Source organism: Ochlerotatus camptorhynchus, unplaced genomic scaffold (genome assembly GCF_037179485.1).
Source record: "Ochlerotatus camptorhynchus isolate MF236.1 unplaced genomic scaffold, CSIRO-AGI_Acam_v1.1 ptg000128l, whole genome shotgun sequence".
NCBI lineage: Eukaryota > Metazoa > Arthropoda > Insecta > Diptera > Culicidae > Ochlerotatus > Ochlerotatus camptorhynchus.
In genome coordinates, this window is record NW_027040618.1 from 4,879,681 (window position 1) to 4,893,922 (window position 14,242).

The following is a 14,242-nucleotide window of genomic DNA, read 5'->3' on the forward strand; positions in this document are numbered from 1 at the left end:
GTTAGAAGCGTTAGGTTCCTATAGTTGTGTATGGAGACTCAATAAACAATTATAGGAATCTAACGCTTCTGACGTACCGCAACTATAGAAGCATTTATCCTACATTAAATTTTGTTTCTAATAAAGACTTGTGCGGATTGCTTCATGTGGACTATGACAGACCTTTTAAGAAACTTTGAAGTTGCTAAGAAGTTCCGCAGGGAACTTGTTCGGAACTTTGTTGTGGGCATGTTTTCAGCCTTGCCTGAACTTCCTAAGAAGTGCTTAGTATGCTTTTTGGAACTGTTTTTGAACTTCAAGTAGCTAAGAGTACGCATCGGAACTTTTTGGAGCCTGAAGTTCCTCGTGTGCTTTCTATAGCTTCTAAAGTAGCCGGAAAGTTGTGTTAAAACTTTATATGCACTTTATGGAACTTGAAAGTGGGTTTTATCGTTGAATGTGGAATTTTTGGTTGCTTGGGAAGAAAGTTCTGTCGGAAATTTATTTGAACTTTATGGAACTTGAAAGTTTTGTCAGAACTTTATTCGAACTTTATGGAGCTTGAAGGTTCTGTCGGAACTTTATTCGAGCTTTGTGGAACTTGTAGGTTCTGTCGAAACTTTAAATGAACTTTAGGGAACTTGAAAGTGAGTTTTATCGTTGAATGCGAAACTTTTGGTTACCTGGGTTACAGGCATGGAAAATCATTTACATTCATTTCATGCATTCATTTACATTCATTTGCCTCTTACTTTTTTCATCAACAGCTTTCCGCAAAATAATGTAAAGAGCATTTGTAGGTTTTGCTATTAACTACAACTTTTGCCCATAACTCAAATCTGTATCTCTTATGCATCACGAACTAGAGCGAGCAGAACTTGCTACTGTTTTTCAGTGAATGTAAAATACATTCACTGAAAAACAGTAGTGGCTTCTGTTCACTCTGGTTCGTCATGCATAAGATATACGGATTTTAATTGTTATCAAAAGTAGCTGTTGATGTAGCTAATAACAAAGCCTACAAATACTCTATACATCATTTTGCGGAATTCTGTTGATGAAAAAGATAAATACAAATGAATGTAAATAAATGCACGAAATTTATGCAAATGATTTTCCATGCCTTCTTGGGTACAAACAGGACCATAGCTTAGAATTTTTGAGTTGTAGAGCTATTTGCTAAATTAAAACTCATTGAATTTAAATCGGACGTTAAAGTCTTTATTTATTGGTATTCCAAGAAAAAAAACTACAAGGGACAGCCCTATGCGGTTGTACGCAAGGGTGACGTAGGACTACATGGTCTTTTAAATTAAATGTTATTTGTTATTTCAGCAAGAGCTTGTGTTTTGTGTAGGAATAGGTATTTGAGCGGGATTCTCTCTATTTATACTATTTAATATGACTATGATTGCCCTGAAAAGAACCTTTAGATATGAATTTTAGTTTTTTTAGTTGGAACATGTTAAGAAATTTAACTCTTTTGGAAAATGTTAGTTGCCCTGAAAAGGTAGTATAGGCTTAAAGCCTTTGAAAGCCCCGTAACGTGGGTAGATCACCTTTTCGTGGTACGTTACGGGATGTAAGATCTACCACCAATTCCTAGTCCTGACTTCTTCAAACTAGGGGAACAGGTTTTTTTCAGTAATCAAAGGAACACATCTTAGTCCTTGTTACTTTTTATGCCTTGTTGATAGTGAAAAGTCCTCGGGTTGCCTGGACCGAGGATGATCTTGAAACAAGGAAAAAATGAGTTAGTTAGTATTCACCTATGTATGTGATTCCTAATCTTCTATTCGTTGTTCCATAGTTTGAAGTGGTTAAGACTAGGGTTCTGATGCATGGTCATTATCGGTTTCATAGCTTGTTTTTGTTGTTAAGGAATCCAATTTTGACTGACAAAAGGGCGCGCCTTTGGAGGGTGTTTCAACACTCCGAAGGGTATAAATAGCGGAACCTTTCAGTTAGAATCGATTCCATGCGATGAAGACAAGAATGACAACTGTATCAAAACCGAATACTTCATCATTTCTCAATAGTGATGGAGTAAAACGATATGCACTAAACTAAGGACACGGGATATACTACAATAGATCAAATTACTGGTCGCAGTGGTGTTATGTCCCGAACAGAGGAAAAAAAAGCCTTTGGAAGATGATGATGAACTGTACCCGAGCAAAGTCGGTTAACAAAATGAAACAAATCGATATTAAAGTTTGCAGTTCCTATCATAATGAAAACTCATGTTGATTTCAATTGTCGCGACATAAGTCTGATATCATATTGTGCTTTCATTATGCAGTCAAAACTTTTTAAAGGAAAGCAACTTAACTTGAAGTTTTGCTGTTAACGTCTTGTTTAAAATTTAAGTTAAGTTCATCTGTCATTTATGTCTAATGATTATTGTTTATTTGTCTTGTTTAACACATGACTTGCCCGGGGTGAGTTCAACTCTGTCAGCGTGAGAAGCATGCATCCCCATATTCAGTTTATGAATGCAAAATCAGTAATCAAATTGATTTCATTGAAAGCAAGATTATTTTTCCATTTGATTTAACAGTGTAAAAGTTTGCTCTCATTTTTGCTGTGTTAACCGTTAAGTCAACCAAAATTAGATCAACTGGAGTATTCAAAATAAGCTACATCATAACAGCAAATTTTGATTTCAATTTGATCTCCAGCTTTGCTCGGGTCAGCAAATCGGACTGCTAAATCCCATATTCTTCGGTTCAATGATTGGGCACTCACAAGAGTCGCGGCCCGTCTGCGACAAGTTGGAAGGCCCAGAATATCAGTGTCCACCCAGCTAAAGCTCCCCCCCCCTCTCAACAAGTTGGTAAATCTTAGCCTTTAGCAGAAAGACACTTAACATTTTTTTCGGCGAATTAGTGATCCTGTTTCACGTCATGGTTCGTCTCTATGCCTGTTCAGATAAATAAGTAGTTTTATTAATTTTTTCTACTGCACTAAATCAAACTAGTAGAAATAAGAAAGCCTGTCGGTTACTCGCTCGAATATTTGAAAATTCGATAAAAATTTAATCGAATACCTGAAAAAATCTTAACGAGATTACAACTCTGAAGAGCATTTTGTGTGGTCGTTGGGGGCTTGTGGTTCTGAGTATGGTGATGAGTGTGCAAAATGTTACGCAATTGCATCCTCCCTGTTCGCACACGCCCGAAGATCGGAGGTGAATGCAACTTCGACTTGTTTCGTCAACTAACGACTCTCTGATGACTGCGTTGGGGAAGTAGCATATGCATGTACGTAATTGGTGGATTTGTTAGTTATTTCGACGCTTTTGGACAATGCTTGACATTTACCATTTTTTCAATAGTATCTTGTAGAAAAACCAACAGTCAAAAGAAATGTTGTCGATGCGTAGAAATATTTCTGATCGATTGGTGATAAAATGCTTGAAATTGGTTCAGGGGCAGCTGAGTTATTAACGTTCAAAATCTTTCATTATTTCGTTACATGTTCCATTTTCGGCTTTCACATAGTGTACCCCCATATAGAAATCACAGACGTAGTCCTACGTCAAAAATAGGAATAACATGCAAAGCATCTAAGGTTCCATGAATAATTGACTGTATTTTAATAGATGATTTTACATTAATTTCCCTAAGTTTGACATAGAATGCCACTTGTAGCCACAGAATGCAGAATGAAGCACTCTTTCCTAAACTACAGTTGAAAAATATATTGCATAGTATTTAGTAAATTTCTTGTTTATCATAATTAATCGGAACACTACATTTTTAGTGACATAGGTTAAATTTAGAAAGGGTAAATGACAAAATAATGTCCACCTTGACAAAAGCCCTTTGGCATATCAAAATCTTCACAATTATGTTTATACTCATAATCTGCTCCTCGGCGGTTCTGCTATTCGGTTGGAAGAAGACATTGTCTGCGGTTTCGATTGACATTCAACAATCGCACACCACCCGGCAATGATTAACGAACGATTCGAAAACTAGCCCTCAGGCTCAGGTTGTTTCATCTTCCCATTGCCCCACGGGAACCATCTACGTCCGTTGGTTGTTCTGTTTTCGTTTTCTGGGTTAAGTTCAGTCAACACCAGCAATTACCGCTAGGTTTTGACCCGACGCACCGTGGCAGGCCCGGACAGATCGAGTTTGGCGAGTGCGTTTCTCTAGTGTTTTGTTTTATTATTGTTGTTGTGGATGTTTTGGAAAATCCGCTTTCGTATAATGATAGTGATATTCACTAAACAAGCAACAAGATATAGAAAGCAGAGAAGCGGTGTAATGCAGATCCGAGTTTGGATCAGCGAAACTTTGTGACTCTGTTTTAGGATGAAGGCTAATTACACGTCTAATTAGTGACGGCAAAGGTCTAGGTTTAACCGCTTACGAAAGTCTGGTCATTAGCGTGCAAATTCGGCTGGGACGTGGTAACGGTTTTGGGTTTGTGGGTTGTTTCTCCAACAAAGAGTTGCTAAGCTGTTTTCAGACAATTAAGATAAGAGATCCAGGGGAGAATTGGTAAACGTGTTGATGCAGTCACCTTTTCTAAAGTATCGGTTTGAACTTTAGTCATCGCAAACGTGCTCAAGATCTTTTTCGATGAGTGTTGCGTAGTGGTTGCATGGAACTGCAGATCGTGTCAAAAAGCAAATGAAGGAAAGTGTCGACATACTTCCAGTTGTGAATGGAGTGTTTTAGATGATCTACTGTATATTTGGTTGATCTTAGATTTGATATGGAAATCATGCTACAGTCAAGAAAACTGTACCTCAATTTTGAACGTTTCTCCCACTTGAAGGGATGCATGCGATTTGTGTTTACCCGAAAGGTCATTGCGCCCACCAAAGATTACACGATTTTTCACCATTCCATTTCGGTGCATGAAAAATCATACATTTTTCATCCGGGACTAAATATAACTCCCGTCCCGCGCAAAGCCCAGAGTCGCAAGAGCATCTGCGCTGGATGTGAATAAACTCTTTATTATAAACAGAAACGCAAGAAAGATATGCATTTTCAAAACGGCAGCATGTTCACTCCGGTCGTCTTCTTGCTTCGCCCACCGCCATCACCAGCAGCATCCATCCATCCGTGCACATGCACGCACAGATTTAATGCGCCGACCACGCATCATCGCAGCATCCGCAGGTCGCCATTGCGCTTTTTCGTGGTCGCCATTAATATTGTACAGAAGAAGCCGAGATGAAGCAGAGGAACTCACGGTGGCGGTCCAACAGCGGGAGAAAATGGTTATCAAAAAAAAGTCTAATTAATGTGAAACAGGCAGACAAGGTCCAAAACGAGTTTCTTGATTATTATTTTTTCATGATTTCATCCGAAGCTTCGTAACAGAAATGGATGCTTTTTAGGGTTTTGGAGGAAAAATAATGAGATTGAGCGGGGTCCTTGCATCCTTGAATCCGATCGCCGTGGACCGTGGAATAACTTTAAATGTTTCCAATTTGTTTCAAGTTTGTTATGATGTGACAACCAGATCATGAGATCACTTCCTGTGTTTATACCCACTGTTACGTCTGTCTGCAACTCCAAACAAATCGCCTATCAGTTCTGTACATATTTCAAATAATCAAACTGCACTTCCCCTGTGCGTTGTTCATTACAATCCAGCTACAGAGAGGTGCCGTTGTTTGCGGATGGAGTTTTAGACGGTATTCCATTTTCTGGATTCGTTAGATCAGGTAGCTGCCCAAGTAATGATCAAGCCCGTTAATGCAAAAGTGAAATATAATGCTGATATAAGACTAATATGAAGGTTGAAAACCGTATATCAGTGTTATATCGCACAAAGGGTCCTTATTGGGCTATTAACGAGCTTAGTGGTTGCTTGGAATTAAAAAAGTGATTATTGGTTAAACCTCCATCCGCAAACAACGGTACCTCACTGTAGCTTCCATTTAGGCACAGTTCAGTACGATTTATGGTTGCAGATGACAGTCATGGAGACGATGCATCACCGAAAAAGACACTAACCTCTAATATATACAATCATGAGCAACCAACTATCACCAATCTGAGCGCCGTCATCATTGCTGGCATCGGGATAGGCCTCCTCTCCTGCTGCCGGTAAGGGATCATAAGTTTTCAGCGTCTGTTATTTTTGCTGCTGCTATAGTGCACCTCGGAAATCTGCCTTAACTGTGCGCTGGAAAGGGGTTAATAACACTTGAAAGTAAACATACAACCATCACCATCGCAATCATAGTTTTAGTCGGCGCAGTGCAGCTCCCCAAAAGCAAAAAAAAAAATTGAGAAAACGAGCGATGCGTTCAAGTGTGTCTGCACTGCGAACTGTTTGTTGATTGGTTACTACACTACTGACAAAGTTCCAAAGGGCGAATGGGTTATGGATGCCAGCAAGAACCGACTGCGTTGCCGATATCCAAAGCAACATTGGTTTTGTCATAGTATTTTAAGTCATGATTTGGAATTAAAGAATGCTTTAGGTTGATAAAATTCCATTCAACGTGGGTATAATCGTGTTTCTTGCAAAGATGGCGATTGCTGTGACCATGAATTCAGATACATAAGTCGTTGAATTGAAATGGTAGCATTGAAATTTAACCTGAAGCAGAAAAGTAGTTATTATATGAACTGCTTTTTTTTTTTTAAGGTGTCGTATTGAACCCAAACAAAACAAATACCCAAAAATTTGTTTTTAAATTTATTTTAGACATATCTTTACCCTTGCACAAAACATAAGACAATGACTACATAGTGCTTTTATGGATTGACATTCGCAGATAGCAGTATTTGACACAAAAAGTTGAACAATATAGTTCGAAATTCTGGAATGCATAAATCCTAGGGGTAAGACAGCTTTTGATAATGAGTCATACTGGAGTATATTTTGAGTAACTCTGAGTAACTCGAGTTGCTCAATATTCAATGCACGGTGACATAGCAACCTGTTTGTTTTGTGTACATTCCACGATTGTCAAGCAAAGACGTTTGACTAGGAAAATCTGCGTCCATCATTCAACAACTTTATATACCGGATTGCCATCCACAAAACCTGTGTCGCAGCATGGAAAATCTCTGTATGCTTATTATTGGTTGACGATGATAATTATTGGATTTTCAAGTGAACATGGAGTTGTACCATAATTTAACGTCTTGATGATGCACATGGTAGGCATTCCATTGTGAACATTTTGGAAGATTGCATACCCACCAACAAGATTCAAAATGTTTCAATGCTCCATAAAAGTTTGCTTCACGTAGCATAGCATAGCATAGCATAGCATAGCATATGCGATTGTACAAATCGTGGGTGGCTGTTTAATGGTCAACTAATACGTTTTGCAGAAAATATCGTGTGTTGACACAGAAAATATCACTTGGGATTTGTGATTTTCCCCACACAAACATAAAATCTACAAAACAAGCATCGCATTATACACCTGGCCACATCCTTACAATCGCAGGGGACGGGAGGGAAAGTTAATTCAACATCTACTTAAGAAGGTGCAGGGAACCCATACTACCTTCATAGGTGTCACAGGACGGAAAGAGTTGTGTTAGTGGGAGGGTGAATGATTTGGAAGCTCTATTTGTCAATATAGAGCATTTTATAAATCAGTGACACAAATGGAATCTAAATAGATAAAATGAAAAGATCTCACCCGATTGGCCTAGTGACTTTGCAGCGTCATGTTTTCGAAAATGCTTTATTTAATGTTTCTTGAACCACCGCAATCACTGATAACGCTCTTCTAGCTCGCATCCACAAAAGAACACACTCCACGCATAATCAAGGTCATGTGTTTTCGGACTTTCTTCTTTTGCACTACACAAAGACGTTGCTCATCGCAGCAACAGAAAAATAGATCAGCGCGCGAACAATAGATCATGCGTGATTGAGGTCATATGCCGGATAACAAAAAACAATGTGAGGGCACACAAAACACCATTTCATCATTAATTCCAGAACAAAACGTTTGCAAAAACTAATTCAATCAGATTAAATTATCGCGCACGGGACTAATCTGCCGACACCAGAAAAATTACACGCCACGGAGGAACGGCACAACCTCTCTCAACCGAAGCACAAAGCAGACCCCTCCATAAAAGTTTGCTTCACGTGACATCAAAGTCTACGGCTTTGTGATTCCAGAACTGTATTGCCCACGAATGAAAACCGAAGTTTTTGATGGTAGTACTTTTTGTCTACCTTCACATCGCGTTTCACTCGTGACTGTGGACATTGAAGAGTTGCAGTTTTCCATGAAGGGTATCCTTAAAACCTTTTCACTAAGTTTAAACCGGAATTGATGGAAAGATTATTGTCTAGTCACATTTACAAATTCACTGCTCTATCAGAACAATTCAAACTAGAATTCGCAACTAATTTTACCTTATTTGGATTCAATCCCAGTCGGTGCCGTCGAGATTTTCTGAGGCAAGAAATCTCTATAAGCCGTTGATCCCCGGTCCATGAGTTGATGGGTCGAAAGGTAGGGGCTGGCTCCCTGGCGTCCGTAGCATTGATACGTTGTCTTCCGACCGACGGAAAACAAATCAAGGAAAAAAAATAGTATTCTTGTTCATTGCATCAATTGTTTCTGAGTCTAGAACGACATATTGGTCTATACTATATTTAGGTATTTTTATGATGGATAATTTAACATAACATAAATTTGATAAGATAAATCATTAAATATAGAGAGAAAAAAAAAATTTGACCTTTGGGTGAAAAACATAGTACTATAGGGTGTCCCAGAAAGTACAAGCACATTTTCAACACGCCGCCATTTCTACCCCGAAGAAGTTTATCAGCTGTTCATCGATGTGTGTTGTTGTTTACTTATTGCTCAATCCAGGCATTTCCCCGGAAAAGTGCAACAAATGGTGTAAGGAAGTTCAGTCCAAACCGCCATCCGGAAGTTCGGTGAAGAAGTTACCTTCGAGGCACATCGAAATCTGGCCGTAAACCAGGACCGGTGGACCGAAAAGTGGACCAGAAGATCACCAAGCTTTCATCAATAAGAAAAATGAATCTGTTCGAGATTTGGCCAAAAAACTGAAGAGTAAAGGGTGTCCACGATGAAATTGCCACACTATGAAATTGCTCTAACTTTTTAACCGTTGGGTAGAATTTAATGAAAATTTGGGTGGATTTAGTTCATAGTGCATTATTTACATCCTGCAAGTTTTAAAGTCCTGTGATCAAAACTCGCGGAAATGGAGTCGAAAGAACAGCTCGTGCGTGATAAAATCTTGCGCATTCATCACGAGAACAAGGATCTCTCGCATCGTTCCATCGCTAAAACGTTGGGAATCGCGAATTCCACGGTGTCGCGAGTGATTAAGCGGTTCGAGGAACGGTTGACCACCGATCGGAAGCCCAGAAGTGAAGGAAAAAGTATTCCGTACAACACCAAAAATCACAACCGCGTAGTTGGGGCCTTCAACCGAAATCCAAACGCCTCCGTTAGGGATGTGGCTAAGAAGCTGCACCTAAGCCGAAGTTTTGTCCAGAAGGCCAAAACTAAGGCTGGGCTTCGAACGTTCAAGGTACAAAAGGCCCCTAATCGCGACGAGAAGCAGAACAAGTCCGCCAAAACCCGTGCCAGGAAGTTGTACCTCAACATGCTGACGAAAGTTGAATGCTGCATCATGGACGACGAAACATATGTGAAGGCCGACTTCAAACAGATCCCCGGCAACCTGTTTTTCACGACCAAGGATAAGTTCAGCGTTCCGGAGCATGTCCGCACTCAGAAGATGTCCAAATTTGCGAAGAAATTCCTGGTTTGGCAAGCCATCTGCACGTGCGGGAAGCGGAGTGCACCTTTCGTGACCCAGGACACGATGACCGGACAGGTGTACATAAAAGAGTGCCTCCAGAAGCGGCTGCTTCCTCTCCTGAAGGCCCACAACGTCCCAACAATCTTCTAGCCGGATTTGGCCTCATGCCACTACTCCAAGGACGTGCTGAAGTGGTATGCGGACAATAAGGTCAATTTCGTGCCGAAAATGTTCAACCCTCCCAACACTCCGGAGCTCCGCCCCATCGAGAAGTACTGGGCGATTATGAAGCAGCACCTTCTTAAACGACCTAAGGTAGTGAAGACAGTCGAGGAACTGAAGAAAGTATGGGTTTACATGCAAAAAACGGTTGATTCACAGGTTGTGCAGAATCTTATGGCCGGGGTTAAGGCCAAGGTGCGGGCATTTGCGTATGGACTGTAAATAAAATACGAGTAAAATGGTAAAATGAAGTTTAATAGTTATTTCTCAATCCCTGAAAATTTGATGGCAATCGGATGAAAACTCGAATTTTGCGAATCAATTTTGTGTGTGGCAATTTCATCGTGGACACCCTTTACACACTTAATCGCGGCTTCCCTGTTCGGTAATTTTTTTACAGTTTTCGAACTCACAAAAACAAAATCCGAACATTCAGCTATTCTCAATAAAAGTACTTATGTTCAGTAGCTTTTGCCACAAATTACTGAATACGGTTATAGCAAGTAGTGAATTTTCCGTAAAATAACAGATTTACGGTGAATGAATAAAACTCACTAAAATAGAGTACCGAGTTTACAGTATCCATTATGTTTTACTGAACAGTCATCAAACGAATTCATCCTCCACTGTTTCACCTCACGCACGAAATCTCTGTGTACTAACGGAAAACCCTCGAGAAATCCTTTGTGAAAATCAAGGTGAAAATAACTGAAACATATGGAAACCAAAGCAAGAGTGCTGAAACTGCCACGGAATTAGGCAGTCAGCTTCCAGATATTTCACTGGTTTTAAGCAAAAACATTCACTAACATTGCCTGTTGTTGAACTCCAGACATGAACACGCAATCCGCACACCAATGTCTTTACTGACTTAAACCAAAGATAACATATCAACTCTTACATTTCTCATACGAACGCTACAATCGCGTCATCTATCGCTCAAAGGTAAATGCTTCGAACGAATTTGATAGCAAAGATTACATTCTCACAAGAAAGGTTTGTGTATTTGCTAATTTTTCTATGCGTTGCTTTCACCACTCAAGCGCAGCGCTATTGTATCTGTCACTTGGATTCTGGGCAAGTTTCCAGTCTTCTTGATATGATGTCTTCGCTTTAACGGTAATTTTTGATGGTTCAGAAAGTCTGCGATTTACAGAGTTTTCAGGAAAAGTAAAAACTAATGGGTTGATTACTGAAAATTCAGCTGTTTAGTAAAATTTTACCGACTTCGGTAATCTAAAACTCTGTGTGTAACGTCCAACGTGCCAAGGCAAGAAACAGGCAGAAAACGTTCAAGGCTCGGAAACTATATGATAGCCTGCTGTGTGGAAAATTGGCGTGTGTTATCATGGGCGATGAAACATACGTCAAATTTGACTACAAGACGCTTACCGGTAAGCAATACTACACAGTCCGTGATGGTCAGGAAGTTGACGATGCTGATAAGTCAATTTTTACCGGAAAGGTTGGGTAAGAAAGCCATGGTTTGGCAAGCGATCTGTGAGTGCGGCAAGTTGTCAAAGCCATTTGTACGATGAACACTGCAACTTACGATCGGGAGTGTTTGAATCGGCGTCTGCAGCCCATGATCCGTTAACATGATGGCCCAGTAGTACAGTAGTATTTTAGTCCTATTTGGTGTCCATGCACTACTCGAAAGACACGGTAGCTTGGTACAAAGCAAACAATGTGCAATACATGTCAAAAGAGATGAATCCTCCGAATTGTCCGGAGGCCCGGTCAATCGAAACTTTTTGGGCCACTTCCAAGGGATATCCAAGAATTTCGAAAAGATTGGAAAAAGGGGTCAAAATTATCGCCAAGGAATCTGTGCTGAAGCTCATAGGCAGCGTCAGATCAAAAGTTCGCTCCTTGGCATACGATTATAGAGATCATATATATGAAATAAAAATTTGTGTTCATTAACATAACATTGTTTTATTCCAATAAAAACTGTGCTTTAACTTTCTGCGACACCATATAGCAAACATTGAACCAATTTTAACAAAAAAAATCAACGATTTCGAGTTTTGGCCAACATTTTGGGTCAAATACTCTTATGTGAGTCGATTTGTTGCAATTATTTGGATAGCAGCTTTATTTTTTAAAGTCTTGACCAAAATTGTGATTTGGTAGTTTAAAGCTTTGAACCTTTGAGGAACTGGATCATTAGGCCAAATTACGTTGAACTGAAGGACGTTAGTTCAAAGTGTTTTTATGTTACTTCATACGCGAAGTTTGCGATTTTTAGAGCTGGTTAGAAATGCTCTCTAACATGAAGCTTTAGTGTGATAATTTATTAGCTAGAGAATGATCTTAGAAGAGAGTAGGTAGATAGTTCCGTTAGAGTACGGCAGTATGAAAATTGAATAGACAGTACAAAGTCAAACGGTAGGTAGTGATGAAACGTCGCTAGAACTATTCCACAGCCTCTAGTACTCTAACGGAACTATCTACCTACTCTCTTCTAAGATCATTCTCTAGCTATTAAATTATCACACTAAATTTAACAGCAAGTTATACCACGAAACAGAAGCAGCTGCTATTTGCTGTTTGTAGTTCGTAATCCATTAGACAACTATTATAAAAGAAGTATAAACTATTCCGATGAGCCACTAATTCATATGTACACCGTAATCAGATATTTGGTTGCATGCTCATTACACGCTATTTGTAAACCACCCATATTTGAGTGAATTCCACCTTGATCGGTCAAAACTGAATCTATCAAAAAATGGGTAAACTATGTAGGGAGTGACAGGTTAACAATTGAACAACGTCGGTCGGATCCATGCCAATGTTGCTCATGTGTCAGCTTGTCACTCCCAACATAGTTTACCAATTTTTGAGGAGGTTCAGTTGTGACCGATCTGGGAGGATTCTACCCAAATTTGAGTAGTTTTGAAATAACGTGTAAGTATTGACGTTGACGGTGGCTTTTGAACTCTTTACTCCTATGGTAAAATCCTCAAGTCTAGCGGATTTTAACTTATCTCTTCACTCCACCATGGTACCAGCGAGCCACCGTCTCCTCATGCAAACATTAACAGGATCTTATGCGATTTTTCACTGGAGTGAAAGGGTAAGGTAATGTCTAACATATTTCTCGCACAGAGTGAAGTTTGCTTATGGGATTTTACCATAGAAGTAAAGAGTTACATAGTGACCGAAAAGGCCAATTGTCATTCTTTTTTAGACTAGCTCTAGACTAGGCACAGGGGGATTGTCAAAGGATTTATTAACGCGTGTTTTCAAGTCGGTTAGAAGTCAATCAAGCGCATTGTTAACCAGTCATATTGTAGATAACCAGTCAGTAAATCTTTGTGTTGGGATTTGAGCAGAAACATTCAATTTAACACAATTGAGAAACATAAAAATTCTTGTCAATGGAAAGATGCAAGGTCAGCTGAAAAAACTGCATATTTTCCACAATATCAAGGGATTTTTGTCTGTTTTACGAATTAATTCCAAGAAGAAGAAGTTCCACTATAGCTATCAAATGAACAAAGCTTCAAAGAGTCGCCAGCAAATATACTTCAATTTCTCAATGCACACTATGTTTTTTTTTCAGTATTCAGCTCTATTTTATACTGGCGGTAGAACTTTTACAGGTTTGCAATACAAACTTATATATAAACAAGGACACTTGTTTCAAAATATTGCTGCTTTAAACTGTATGCATCTAACTCCAATTTTGTGCGGTCGTATTTTTCCTTCTACGTTATGAAATGAAATTAAAGTTTGATGCAATTGGTTCCAACAAAAAATAGTAATGGAAAAAATGGTGCATATATTTGCTATCTAAGTTTATAATAGAGTTTCTAACATTTTTGGTCGTAACTGGTTTGTTTAGGGGTATTGAGGTAAATACATATTCGTTATCTGCATTAAAAATAGAAACGGAGACCCAAAATTTCATCAATTATGGTACACTGGAACTAGTTTAAATAAGTACGATTACATTAGCAAAAATCACCATATTGGCGCCCCTTGGTGGGACTTTGTATGGAAGCAAGCTGTCAACAAATAGATTTAGTGTCAACTATCAAAAATTTTAACTTTGTTTTCAAAATCGAGGTGAATGTCTGCGGGATCGATAAAAAATATCGTTGTGCTCAGAAAACAAGGCTCTATCAGATGATGTATAAAAATTGGTAAATTTTTCGAAGATACACAACACAATTACAGAAAAGCAATAAGTATTGCTTTCATAATTGAATTGGAAACAGTTAACCCATGTCAGCTTAAAATTATGTTTATTAGGTGGCAGGTCATCGTTT